General features: G+C 35.9%; 1 protein-coding gene across 2 annotated transcripts in view; it reads left to right on the top strand.

Annotated features, from left to right (window-relative positions):
* Fut8 (fucosyltransferase 8) overlaps positions 1 to 14,438 on the top strand; it is a 295,663-nt gene that overhangs the window by 103,183 nt on the left and 178,042 nt on the right. The window contains exon 3 of one of the 2 annotated variants that reach the window (XM_017802945.2): positions 5,124 to 5,216. The exons of the other annotated variant lie outside the window; for it this stretch is intronic. The gene's annotated coding sequence lies outside the window, so the exon portion shown is untranslated. The remainder of the gene's footprint in view (positions 1 to 5,123; positions 5,217 to 14,438) is intronic. 2 annotated transcript variants of the gene reach the window in all.

Genomic DNA, 14,438 nt, shown 5'->3' on the forward strand with positions numbered 1-14,438 from the left:
ACTCTATGTTGTCATTTGGTCAAAGTGTAAACTTGCATTTTCCAATAGCTCATAGACGGGAACATGTTGAAGTTTTAGGTGTACAGGCAGGAATTAATAGCCAGGCCAGGTGTCACTAGGAATGTGCAGTTTTTAGACTTGATGAATATTGCCGATGGGATAGGCTTCAGATTTTAACATCTTGAGTTGGATACCTTGGACAGGGCACTGAAGATTAGGAGGGGACTTTGGAAACAGTTGTTCTTCCTCCTATAGACGGGAACATGTTGAAGTTTTAGGTGTACAGGCAGGAATTAATAGCCAGGCCAGGTGTCACTAGGAATGTGCAGTTTTTAGACTTGATGAATATTGCCGATGGGATAGGCTTCAGATTTTAACATCTTGAGTTGGATACCTTGGACAGGGCACTGAAGATTAGGAGGGGACTTTGGAAACAGTTGTTCTTCCTCCTCAGAAGACACTCCTTACATGGTCCCAGATTTAGCTTGACTACTTCTTGTAGTGAGGAACGTTTTCTTATATGATGTGAAACTCTTTTATATGGTCTCTGGTGGTTGGAGTTCCAAGTACTATTCTAATGATTATATTGTCTCCCAATAATGTCCAGAATTGACATTTTAATATTGAATATTATTTAAATGAAATATTAATTTACTACTACTTGATAATAGTATTTATGCTCTGTGCAAACAAGTAAGCTACTACAGTAAGTTTCATTGTGAAAGGTAGAGTTCCTGCTATTTGAGTCTGTGGATCAAATCCTAAACATTACCACAGTATTTCCTCCTGGAGATACCTGAGGGCTCCTTTGGAGCCCCCCCCCCCGTTAATTTGATAGTTGTTAGAGAGAAAAGCTGATTTTTTGGGGGGGGGTCTTCTTGAGACAGAGTCTCCCTGTAGCCCCAGCTGGCCTGGAACTCACTGTGTTGACCAGGCAGGCCTTGAACTCACAGATCCGCCTGCCTCTGCCTCCCAAGTGCTGGGACTACAGGTGTGCACCACCACGCCTGGTGAAAAGCTGAATATTTTAAGGCCAGTAATTTGGGTAGGATTTAGGAGGGGGTTGGAGGAGTTGAAATATAAGGGCTTATTCAGAATTTGAAGGTTAGGGACAGGTAAGTAAGCTGAGAAGTCTTGCTGAACTTTTTAGGAAATCAAGTTGCATTCAGATGGTGCTTCATATAGATCTTCCTATTTTAGATTCTTCAAGTAAATTATTACTTAAATTGCTTCAAATCATAACTTCAAACTTAGGTATTTGAGAGAATATATTTCATTGAGTCTTTGCATTGGTATCTTTAGCCCCCAAATCTTTTTGTTTTCAGCATCTACATTATTTATTCTTGAGGATTAAGCAACTCTATTTTTAATACCTATAGCTCTGTTAATTCTCAAACTAGGTCACCATGGCTTTGTCATTGTTAATAAAATTGTTATTGTTCACTTCTCCTTTTTAAGAGCATGTTGAGGCAGAGTGAAGCTAAAATATCTTGTAATGCTTTATTTTAAGTACATGATACAGTTTTCCATATTTCAAATTCAATCTATTTGGTAGTACAATGATGTTATTTATATCTCAGAAATTCAACTATTCTATCATGCTGTTAAGAATTCACATACATTATTAAAAGTTTTAGTAGGCTTTTTATTGAGCACCTCCATTTGACCTTTTCTTTACATTTTTAATATTTTTAGAAGAACATTTGGCCTTATTGGACCTGGCATTTTGGCTTTTGTCATTACAGATGGAAGGAGGCATTTTTTAGTTTGGGAGCAGTGTGAATTCAGAGGAGAAAATTCAGATTAATTTATGTTTCTTGCATTATGAAAAAAATTTATATATTTTAATTTTTTGGTGGTGGTAGTGGTAATAATGTTTGTGGTCGAAGAATACTGGGGTAACTTAGATAATAACTATAAGAATCAACCACTGTCCCATAGGTATGAGGGAACAAAGAGTTCAGGGGATACAGATTTGAGATTCAGAACCTCTAGAGGGATGCTACCTGGTTGCTACTGCCGCCATTCCTGAAGGGGCACTGATAGCCACTAGCTGCTACTGCTGGGGTGGAGGGCCTGTGCTGGGGCAGTACAGAATGGTAAACAAAAACATCGTACTCTGTTTAGTGCTCTTGTTGGCAATGTGAGGAAGCTACATGATAAAAGAGAAAAGTTGAGTTATCAGAGTTTTGTTTTCAATAGAGAGGAATATTAAAAGATGTATTTGGAGTTGAAACTAGTAGCTGAGTAAGTAGCACATATCCTGTCTGTATTAGTTACTTTTCTGTTGATGTGATAAAACACTATGACCAAGGCAACTTATAAAAGGAAGAATTTATTTGGCTTATGGCTTCACAGTGGGGCAGGCATGGCAGGAGGCAGCTGGACAGGCAGCTAAGTACTCACATCTTTAAGTAGTCACAAGAAGCAGTCAGCCAGACTGGAAGTGGGCAAACTACAGATTCTCAAAGCCTGCCCCCAGTGCTGTGCTTCTTCTGGCATGGTTATACCTCCTAAAGGTTCCTCCCTAGACAGTGCCACAAAGTGGGGACCAAGTATGCAAACACTTGAAACCTGTGGGGGAACATTTTCATTCAAACCACCATAGTCTTGCTCTTCTGGTTACATGATGGCATAGGTCTTCCATTTCTTGGTGTCTTTCCTAGCCACCAGGATCCTAAATGTTCATAGTGCTTGAGGATCTTGAAGAAAAAAAGAATTGCCATTGTTTTAATCATAGCCATACATTATTTAAGGATGAGAATTGTTCTGAAGACTGCATTACTGAACCATATAGTCACTCTGTGAACATCATAGACTGTATTAAATTGACTGACTTCTTTAGACAAGATAATCTTATGTAACCACCACTGTATAAGTGGTATATCACTGGTATGTTAACTATGTATGTAGCACATGACTGATGTGTCTAGTTGATGTGATTTGGGGGCATGAGATAGGACTTCTTCCTCCAAGATAACTCTGTTACAGCATTTTTTTTTAAGGCTCTGAGATTTAATCATTAGATCTTTATTGGTTGGGTTTTCTATTTTTCAAGAGCCCCATGTTAAATTGTGGTAAGATTAAAAATTGACTACCTGTTGGCAAACAGTTCCTGCAGTGGCAACCAGTCTTTAAACTGAAGATTGTATTTTCTCTCTCTTCCTAATATTCCCCTCCCACAGAGCTTTTCTCATATTTTAGTCACTATGTGAATCACTTGGGATCTTGTTAACATGCTTGATTCTGATTCAATTCAGTAGATCATTAGAGGATCTGAGTTTATGTATTATATAACAGGCTCCCAGAGGAGGTTGAAGCTACTGGTTCCCAAGCCAGCTTTTTCTCTTTCCTTCTCTAGTTTGAGAATCACTGGTTTGACTTGGGTCTTCTGTTGTACATAGGTTTGTATGGTTGAGTAGAGAAGGAATGGTCATATTTTAAAAGCTTCCTGCAGGTCTGCCTAACTGTCTAGGAATATTTTGAGCAATTTGTTACAGGAGTTTAAACCTCTGAATAAGTGGTTTTTTTTAATAGTTTAATGCTGCCCTGGTGGAGAGACATGCCTATCACATGTCATTTTCCTGGAAGATCTGGAGCTTTTCAGTAATTGTTTATTTGTTTAAGGGAAATTGACTAACTGGATAGGGTGAAATAGAAAACTAATGTACCAGATAACTAATCTTTATTAATGCCATTAGTATGCTTAATTATTGATTGCTCTTAATGACTGGAATATCTAAGGATTTCCAAAAGGTATATTTAGTTTAAATTTCACACTGATTGCATTTTCCTATTTTTGATAGTTCATGTATTTAAACTTTGAGTATATAAGTCTTGAGCCAAATAAATGAAAGTTTTTCTTACCAGAACTTTAGTAGGCTGGGGAGATGGCTGATTTTGGTAGAGTGGTTGCTGTGTAAGCATGCGGACCTGAGTTTGAATCCCCAGAACCCACGTAAAAAGCCAGGTGTAGCAGCACATGTCTGTAATCCTAGTGCTGGGGAGGTAGAGACAAGAAGATTCCTGGAGCTTACTTTCCAGCCAGCCTAGCTGAATTGGTGAGCTCTAGATTCAGTGAGAAACCTCATCTGAGAAAGCAAGGTAATTGGGGAAGACACCTGATGCCACCCTGTGACCTCCACACACAAGTGTGCCCACATGTATACACATAGAAACACATACAGATACACACATAGATATATTTAAAAAGAAGAAATCTGAATAGAGTCCAGATCTGTAAAGTTGTTCTCTGTGTCAAGATTTTTGTTATTAAAGTATTGCCAAGGTATACCTGATGACTTGAATAAAATATTAATCTTTTACTTCATTGCTTCATTCAAGACCCTTATGCCTCACCTATCTTTCCCTGTGTCTTTACAAACTTACTTTTTTAGAGGTTCTAGATATTTTTCTTTTAGTTATTGGTATGTATATAAATGCTAACCTTGAAAGTTTTAATTCAGGCTATGAATAGAGAGATAATTTATCCCCTGATCACTTAGGGTGAGAGTTAACATAGGAAGTTAAGGATTCAGGAGGATCCCTACAGAAGGGTGGAAAAAAAAGTTCAATTTCAGGATCCTAAACAAAACATTTTGATTGGCATGTAGAGACCCTTACATGCACACAAACATCCATATTTGAATATTTATAGAAGATAATCTTTCAGAATTACTGCTATTTTAATTTGTGAGCTTGGCTGATTGCCACATTTGGATGTTGGTTGAATTCTAGATGAAGAACTGTAAATATATTCTGGAGTGGGATGTGCTTTTGCCCTTGAAACTCTGTGGATCTCCCCTACCCCCTTTAAACTTTGGTATCTTTTTGCCTTTGCCAGAACTTCATGTTCCTTATAAAGGTAAAATTAATATAGGGTGGTAACTGTAAAGATCTCTCTCTTTTTTTTTAACTAAATCTATTCATATTTTGTGATCAGTGATTGTTTAAATGATTTTTAGTATTTCTGTAACTTTGCTTTCAAAAGAGCTGTCCCTTATAATTCATACTTAAGAGATAAGTATCTCATTTGACTTTTTACGTGAGATATGTTTTGTGTAAGAACGAAGGGAATGTATATTTCTAGATAATTAGTATTTCTTTTTATCTCATTTGAACAGCCAATAATTTTATTGACCCAGATTCAAGCAATAATACCTTTTCTGGAAATACTATGTGGTTTCCTCAGCATCTTGCATTCTAGGGGAAGGAAGGTAAGCCATTTTTGAGGTTAGTATTAAAATAACCTTGTAAATTAACAAATGTTTTCTTTTAAAGTCAGAAACCCTCTTATCTTTAAATAATTTCACCTTATCCAGAAAACATTGTTTTTATTGATGGAGTGTATTTATTGATGCATTGCCCAGTGGAGTCACTGAGACTACATTATTTTAGCTGTAGAGAGGATGTAATGACGTCTCAAAATGATTTTTGTGCAGGGACTATATTACTTGTTCTGTCTGTTGGACTGTCTTGTCTTGTCTCTTACATAGCTAGGCTGGCCTTGAACTCAGAGAGATCTGCCTGGCTCTGCTTCCCGAGTGCTGGAATTAAAGGCGTGCGCCACCACGCCCGGTCATTTTGGTCTTTAAGAACTGCATAATATTAGCCAAAGCTAAATGTTCTTAAATGAACCTTGATTAGATAGACATTTTATTTTTAAGCCAGTTCTTGTAATAGTTAGCAAGATTAGGCAATAGAGACTTAATAGAGATTTGTTTGAACCCTAATAGAGATTTGACTTAAATAGAGATTTGTTTGAACTTTGACTTTAGAAATTTTAAGGTTATATATCATCTTTAAGTCTCATCTTTTATATATCTAAATATCTTACTCAAAGCCTTCATAACATAGAAAAAAACCTTTCTTATTTCTCTGTTCATCTAGAAACATCCAGCCATCTTAATCTTCATACCCAAATGTTTTTTTATTACAAATATTTCCATTCTTACATCCTTCTAACATTTTCTCTTCCTTACTAATTATCTTAATACCATGAGACATTAATAACAATAAATTTACCACCTGTCGTGAGAACTTTTATTATTCCTATCCTCTCATAAGTTTCTTATGAGAAACTAATGTTTGATTTCACAAAAGTGAACAACAACAACAACAAAAACTGCAACAAAAAAGCCAGAAATTTTTGGAGCAGCTAAAAATAAACTATAAGAATTTGACCAGTATAATCTGAATCAATAACATTTGAGCAAACAAAACTTTTTTGTACTCTAATTTGAATTGCCTCAGATTAAATCAAAATGTGTTTAAAGAGGTTCTCAAAGGTAAACATCAACAATAAACCAATTGTACCACTTAAGTTAAAGCTGAAATTTTCTTGGAGTAGCTGAAAATAAACCATAATGAGAATTTGATTGTATAATTTAAATCAATAACATTTGGGTAAGCAAAACTTTTTTACAATCCAATTGAATTACCTATGATTAGACCAATATATATTATATATGTCTTTTTGAGACAGGGTCTCCCTGTAGCCCCAGCTGTCCTGGAACTCACTATGTAGACCAGGCTGGCCGTGAACTCACAGGGATCCGACTGCCTCTGCCTCCCAAGTGCTGGGATTAAAGGCGTGCGCCACCGCTCCCGGATTTAAAATATATTTTATTATTTTAATTTCATGTGTATGAGCATATTGCCTGCATGTATGTAAGTGGATGAATATAAGTTCTATCTTGCTCTATTTTCCAAAAGTTTAGGAGGTAGTTCAAGAATTGCTTCTAAGAAATTACTGCTTATCATTTTATTTAACATGTTGTATTTCCTTATTAGATACTTTTTAACTCCTGTAAATGTTATGCAAAGTAGAGAATAGTCTTTGCATGCATAGCCCTTAACCGAAGAATGATAAAAAAATAGAATAAAAATGTATTGCAAAAATACTGAAGCATAAAACAACTCAGTTGAGAAAACGGAGATGAATTTATCACCATTAAAGAAAGACATGTTGGCATATTCTACACTCATGTTCTAAGTATTTTTTATTATAACAAAGGGTTTGCAGAATTATAAAAAAATGTATTAAAGGTATTGCTGATATCAAAACAACTCTATTTTCAAGTTTTTTCCCCTTGAAACCAGATTTCAAATATAAAACTGATTATTATTAAAATTAGTTAGAGTCATGCTGCTTAATAATTAGGAAGCATTATAAGAACTATGTTATTAGGCAGTTTCATTGTTATACAGAACTTTATGGACTGTACATATTTAAATCTGTAGGGTACAAGTCATTTGCTTGAAGTGACCTATTATCTAGAAACACAGTAAACACAATTGTATGAGACTGATGCTGGTATAGCTGGACATACTGTTTTATAGTGAACTATTTTCTCTTTTAATTAAAAAGCAATATTTGTTTTCCTTTGTAATCCTAGCACTTGGGAGGATGAGGCAGGAGAGTCTTAAGTTCAAGACTTGAACTATATAGTTTGACCAGCTTGTACAACCTATCATAAAACAAACAAAAACAAGGAATACATTCTAAGGTGACAATAAAAGCACATTTAGTATATAGTAAATACTTAAGCTAGTACATTTTGTGTGTGTGTGTGTGTGTGTGTGTGTGTGTGTGTGTGTGTGTGTGTGTGTGTAGGTCGGTTTGAGGACAACTTTTGTGAGTTACTTGGCTTAAACCATTTTGAAGCAGGGCCCTGCTCTCTTGTTTCTGGTACAGTGCTCTGTACTGTACTGTGTACTCCTGGCCTATGACCTGTGAGCTTTCAGGAGATTCTCCTGTTTCTGCCTCCTATCTTGCAGTAGGAATGCTGTCCCCTCCTTTTTTGTGGGTTCTAGGTATTGAGCTCAGGTTGTCAGGCTTGTGTAGCTAGCTCTTTACCTGCTGAGTCAACTCCTTGGTCCAAAGTAGTAATATATTGTTACTTATTGTTATTATTATTGTTATCATCATCATCATCATCATCATCAAATTTTATGTACTGTATATGATTGTATGTGCTGTACTTTGTAATTTTTTTTTTAAGGCAGAATTTTACTTGGAACTTACCTTGTAACCTAGTCTTCCCTCAAACTTCCAATCTTCTTTGCTCAGCCTTACAGTAGGTTTGTTTATGCTATCATTATCAGAAACACCTGTGTAATATGTTGCTTTGCTATTATAACTCTTATATTGTCACTGGGCAGTAGGAATTTTTCTATTCCATTATAATTTTGAGACTACCCTTGTATATATGGTTTATTGTTGGTCACAATGCTGTGTGGAACATAGCTGTATTCTGTTTTATTTTTAATGATTTAATGTTAAGAACAACAAATCTGTGATTTGACATTTACAAAGTGTTATTTGGACAAAGTATTAAAGTAGTATTATAGTTACATATATTTTCATCTCTTTTATATTGTGGTAGAATACACATGATGAAATTTAACACAACCATTTTGAATGTAAAACCCGGTGGAATTAAGTGCATTTGTAATTCTGTGGAACCCTTACTATCAATCCACAGGTCTTTTCCATCATCCTGAGCTGAAATTCTGTGCCCATTAAGCAATAAATCCTTATTCTGCTTTACCGCCAACCTCTGTAATTACTATTCTTTCTGTCCTTATGATTTTCACTATTCCAAATACCTCATATAAATTGAACCATACGAAATATGTCATGTTGTGACTAGCTTATTTCACTTAGCACTTCGCAGTGTTTTCAAAGTGCATCCACATTGTAGTATATACCAGAATTTCGTCTTCCAACCCCTTTTTTGTTTCAAGAGAGAATCTCACTATGTGTATTTAGCCCAGGCTGGCCTCATACCTAATAGTTCTCCTGTCTCAGCTTCCTGAGTGCTGGTATTACATGGCCACCATGCTCTTTTGTTTCCCTCAACACTCTGAATAATATTTCATTGTTTGTGTGAATGGATATTCACCTGTCAGTGGACATTCAACTAGTTCTACATTTTGGCTATTATTACTATTTCTTTGAACATTGATTTGCAAGTATCTGTTTGGGTATTATAATATTTTCATATATATTTTAAAATAACTGAGATACAAAATTTATTTAAATGGATTAAACAATCTGAATTTTCAGCAATATCAGCAAATAGTTATTGAATGCCTAGTTTGTGGCAATATATGAAGTATTGCCTCATATTTTTGGAGAAGTTATATTCTAATGAGAATAATAGGAGAGGGCTGGGCATGGTGGTGCACACTTTCAATCCCAGCACTTGGGAGGCGAAGACAGGCAGATCTCTGTGAGTTTCAGGCCAGCCTGGTCTACATAGTGATTTCCAGGCCTTCCAGGAATACATAATGAGAACCATCTAAAAAAAATAAACAAACCAAACTTAGTACTTGGTAGCATAGACTATTTTGAAGCTGAAGAAGTAGCTAAGATCTGGTTCAAATTAACATTCTCTCACCAAGACATGTTATCTTGAACAGTTAGTTGACAGAATACATGGTCACTATCAGTGTATATATATTTCATTCAGCCATATGCATTTAATAAATTCAAGCATAAATTTTGGGTTAGGGTGTTAAAATGGAAATTGGATTGTGGCATTCTTTGAGATGGTCTTTTCCAAGGACCATATTCTTATATTCCTTTTCTCAAAATCCCACCTTAACTGTGACCTCATCTGCAGTCCTTACCCATACCCAGAGCTGTATAATTTTTTGTGGATACATTTCTTTTTAAAAAAATATTTTATTTATTATTTTTATTTTATGTATGTGAATGTATTGCCTACATGTATGTAAGTGCACCCATGGCATACAGTGCTTGCAAAGGTCAGAAGAAGGTGTCAGATCCCCTGGAACTGGAGTTACAGATGGTTGTTAGTCGTCATATGGGTGCTGGAAATCAAACCTGAGTCCTCTGCAAGAGCAGCCAGTGCTCTTAACTGCTAAGCCATCTCTCCAGCCCCTGTGAGCCACCGAGCCCCACCTACTTTAATTCTTACAGGGCCCCATTTTTCCAAACAGCAAAGACTCCTAGAGGCTATTCAGCAGTTCTGTTCCATAGTGATTTTAAAGACCAAAATTTTGACTGGAATACAAACAGACATGTTTTGGTGTTTCATTAGTGTGTCTCCCACTGGAATATTAGCATAGGAGTGCTCCTAGTTTAGCACTGGGATATTAGCGTGAGAGTGCTCCTTATTTAGCACTGGGATATTAGCGTGGGAGTGCTCCTGCTTTAGCGCTGGAATATATGCGTGGGAGTTCTCCTGCTTTAGCGCTGGGATATTAGTGTGAGAGTCCTCCTACTTTAGCACTGGGATATTAGCGTGAGAGTCCTACTGCTTTAGCACTAGAATATTAGCGTGAGAGTGCTCCTAATTTAGTACTGGGATATTAGCGTGGGAGTGCTCCTACTTTAGCGCTGGAATATACGCGTGAGAGTGCTTCTAATTTAGTGCTGGGATATTAGTGTGAGAGTCCTCCTACTTTAGCACTGGGATATTAGCGTGAGAGTGCTCCTAATTTAGCCCTGGGATATTAGCATGGGAGTGCTCCTATTTTAGGGCTGGGATAGTAGTTTGGGAGTGCTCGTACTCTTTTCTTTCCACTGAAACTTTAGGTAGATCAAAGGAAAGCATACAGCTAGCTGTTAAGATTCACATTTCCTTGGAGTTTTTTTGTTATTTTGAAGCCCCAAAGAAACTTGAAAACACAGCTAACAAAATGTAACACAGTGATTCTCCCTCTCAGCTTGTTATCTCTTCATCCCATTGGCTTCCCATAGCTAGTGAGCCTGAACTGAGTGATAAAGGCTGATTTCTGTACAGGGTATTTGTAATAGCTTTCAAATTCTCAGTTATGTGGTTCTGGAAGCTTCTTGGTAATGGGGCTGTAGCCTTGCTTTTATAGAATATTTAGTACAATTTGTGTCTTGCAAATAATATAATGTTTTGAGGTTATGAGTCTGTGACAAAAATGAAGGCAAACTATTATCAAAGTTAAAGCTTTTAAAATTTTTATTCCCTTTTTGCTTTGTGTGTATTATGTGTGTGGTGCATGGAGGCCAGAGGTTGATTTTGGGTCACTCTCCACCGTATTTTTTTTGAGACAGGGTATCTCACTGATACCAGAGCTCACAAATTTGACGAAACTGTCACACAAAATAAGCCCTAGGGATTTGACTGTGTCATGTCCCACTACCTCTCCCCAGAGCTAGAGATACGGACATATGACACAATGCCAGACTTTTATGTGGGTGCTAGGAATCCAAATTCAGGTCCTCATGCTTTACCAAGTAAGCCATCTCCCCAGCCCTAAAAGTTAAAGCTTTAAGAAAAAAATGAAGTGATTACAGAAGTCAAGAAGGATGCCTAAACCAGGTTGCCATCCATTATTTCAGTACATACATGAAGATCTATGTACCTATGAACATTGGAAGTAATAGTTCAGACCTTATACTAATAGAATTTAGATAATTTAGAATAGTGAGTGGTATGTAATAGGGCACTTAGAATATTTGAATAAATGAATGTCAATTTGTAGAGAATGATTTTGGGTAGGAGGCATTTTAGTAAGTGGAATGTATCCTGTTTATTATATTAGAATTTTAAAAAGTATTAATAAGGAAAACATTTAACTTAGTTTTGGTAATACATAGAATATAATAATACTGTAGAATTCACAAGAATAATTACGTATGAATACCCACATATAGTGCCTGAAACAGAAAGATGTTCTTCATGTCAAGTTAGGCAAAGTAGGCCATAGACCAGTATGCATAGAATAGTTTACTCTCATTTGCAGTTTAAGTAGACTTTCTTGGATGGAGAGAAGAAATGGTAATAGCCAATGATTCTTCTCTGAGATAAGTTTCTTAGTGATATTTCCCTTCTCCTTTGTGCATTTCTATGATTGTTCCTTTTAGCATGACCATGTGTCACTATTTAAACATAATAAAGACCCTTTAGAATGTTTACGGATAACTTGATTTTTAACTTTAGTACCTATACCCATAAACAATTAACTGCATAATGTTCCATTGTCTTACACATGTAAAATGTATCTACATTAAGAATTTTTCCTTTTCCTTTTCCAAAAGTATAATTAACGAGAGGAGAACACTTAACATTTACCTGAAACATTCTAAAGGTATAGTTTTAAAATGAATGGTAGTGTTTTAAAGTATACATAATGGTAGAAAAGTATTTTATAGTAATTTTGTTTTTGAGATTCTTAGGAATATATATAATTAAATGATGGAGAAACAAAAAGTATTTTTGTGTATTTAGAAATAGTTTAAATGTATAGTTAATAGATATTAGCTTGTATTACATTTTTTGTATAATAATTTGTGTTGGATCTCTGCTCATTATAATTATTGATTTTCTTAGAGAAGACATTTTTGAGAATTTTGGTAAAGTCTAGTACATATTTTTAGTTTTCACAGGACATATTAAATTATTGTTATATGACTAGTTTTTCTTAACATTTTCCCTTAACTGCTCGTTTTAGTCAAGAGAAATTAATGGTCAAATCACAATCACCATTGTGTACTCTCCCTGACATAGCCTGGAGTTTTCTGAGGGAGTCTTATTGCTTTAATCAGATTGGCCTGTGGGCATGTCTTTGGGGGTATTTTCTTGATTGCTAATTGATATAGTAAGTCCCAACCCACCATGGACTGTATCATCCCTAAACAAGAGGTCCTGGACTGTATAAAAACACTGAGTAGAAACTGGGGAGCAAATTGTTTTTGTTTCAGTTCTTGCTTCCAGGTTCCTGCCTTGAGTTCCTCCTGACTTGTCTTTCCTTAATGGTGAATTCTACTGGAAGTGTAAGATGAAATAAATTCTTCTCAAAGTTGCTTTTGGTTATGGTTTTTAATCACAGCAACAGAAAGCAAACTAGGACTTGCACCTAGATTCCATATAACAAACAGACTCATTTTATTAGAAATATTATAGCAAGCTTTTCTTTTTTTTTTTTGTCTTTTTGGGACAGGGTCTCCCTGTAGCCCCAGCTGTCCTGGAACTCACTATGTAGACCAGGCTGGCCTTAAACTCACAGAGATCCGCCTGCCTCTGCCTCCCAAGTGCTGGGATTAAAGGCGTGTGCCACCATGCCCGGCCCTATATGTATACCAACCTTTTTATTTTTTTATTTTTACTTTCTTATCATGTGAAGGTTTTGTGATATTCCCTCCCCTTCATATCAGTGTCTCAGCTTGGACTGTGTATTAGTTACTTTGCATGTTCTTGAACAGAATACCCAAGAAAAGCAACATAAGAAGGAAGGGCTTGTAGCAACATTTTTTTTTTTTTAATCCTTTAAAAGATCATGTCCAGGATAGTTCCTGAAGTTTCAAATCATGTGAGTCTGGGTTTGTTTACTTTTTAAAATCGTGTTATTTAAAAATGGTTACATTGCTTAAATAAAAATTTTATTTTTTTAAAATAAGTTTTATTTTTTTAGATCACATAGCCTTTTGGAATGCAAAATTTGACATCCTACTCCTCTTTTTTGTCTTTAAATTCTAGCTATTTAGTGATAAGTACCATAATTCCGAGAGTGTTTCCATGTGTTCTTTTTCAGATTGCTTGTTATTGGTATATAGAAAGGCTATATACTTTTGTAGGTTAAGTTTGTAACCTGCCACTTTACTGAACGTGTTAATAATTTCGAGGAGTTTTCGGGTGGAATTTTTGGCGTCCCTTAGATATAATATCATCATCTGCAAAAAGGGATAATTTGATCTCTTCTTTTCTAATTATTACTCTAATTTCCTTCTCTTATTGCTCTTGCAAGAGTTTCAAGTACTATGTTAAAGAGAAGTGGGGATAGTGGACAGCCTTGTCTGGTTCCTGATTTCAATGGGAATGCTCCCAGTTTTTCCTCCATTTAGAATGATGTTGGCTGTGGGTTTGTTACATAGGGCCTTAATTATGTTGAGGTATGTTCCCTCCAGTCTAATTCCCTCTAGGACTTTGAACATAAATGCATGTTGAATTTTGTCAAAGGCCTTCTCCCCACCTATTGAGATGACCTTGTGGTTCTTGTCTTTGAGTCCATTTATGTGATTTATGACGTTTATTGACTTACGTATATTGAACCATCCTTGCATCTCTGGGATAAAGCCAGCTTGATCATGGTGGATGATCCTTTTGATGTGTGTCTGTATGCGGTTTGCAAGTATTTTATTGAGAATATTTGCATCTATGTTCATTAAGGATATGGGTCTGGGATCAGAGTGCAGAGTTAGGCATTTCTCTGGCTTAGGACAGACTCATAAGGGGCAGTTGGAAGTTCTCCCTCCATTTCTATTTTTTTTTTTTTTTTTTTAAGATCTCCACTTCGTTGTCAAAACACACAGTTTCATACAGAAAAATTCATTCCAAGGCAATTGACATTGAGACATTTTCACATACATTTCTAATCTCTATATACATGACTATCACTGGTCACAGTCGCCCACCTTCTGAGCTCCTCGGCAT

The sequence above is a fragment of the Nannospalax galili genome, unplaced genomic scaffold (genome assembly GCF_000622305.1).
Source record: "Nannospalax galili isolate Female #2095 unplaced genomic scaffold, S.galili_v1.0 scaffold285, whole genome shotgun sequence".
Classification (NCBI taxonomy): domain Eukaryota; kingdom Metazoa; phylum Chordata; class Mammalia; order Rodentia; family Spalacidae; genus Nannospalax; species Nannospalax galili.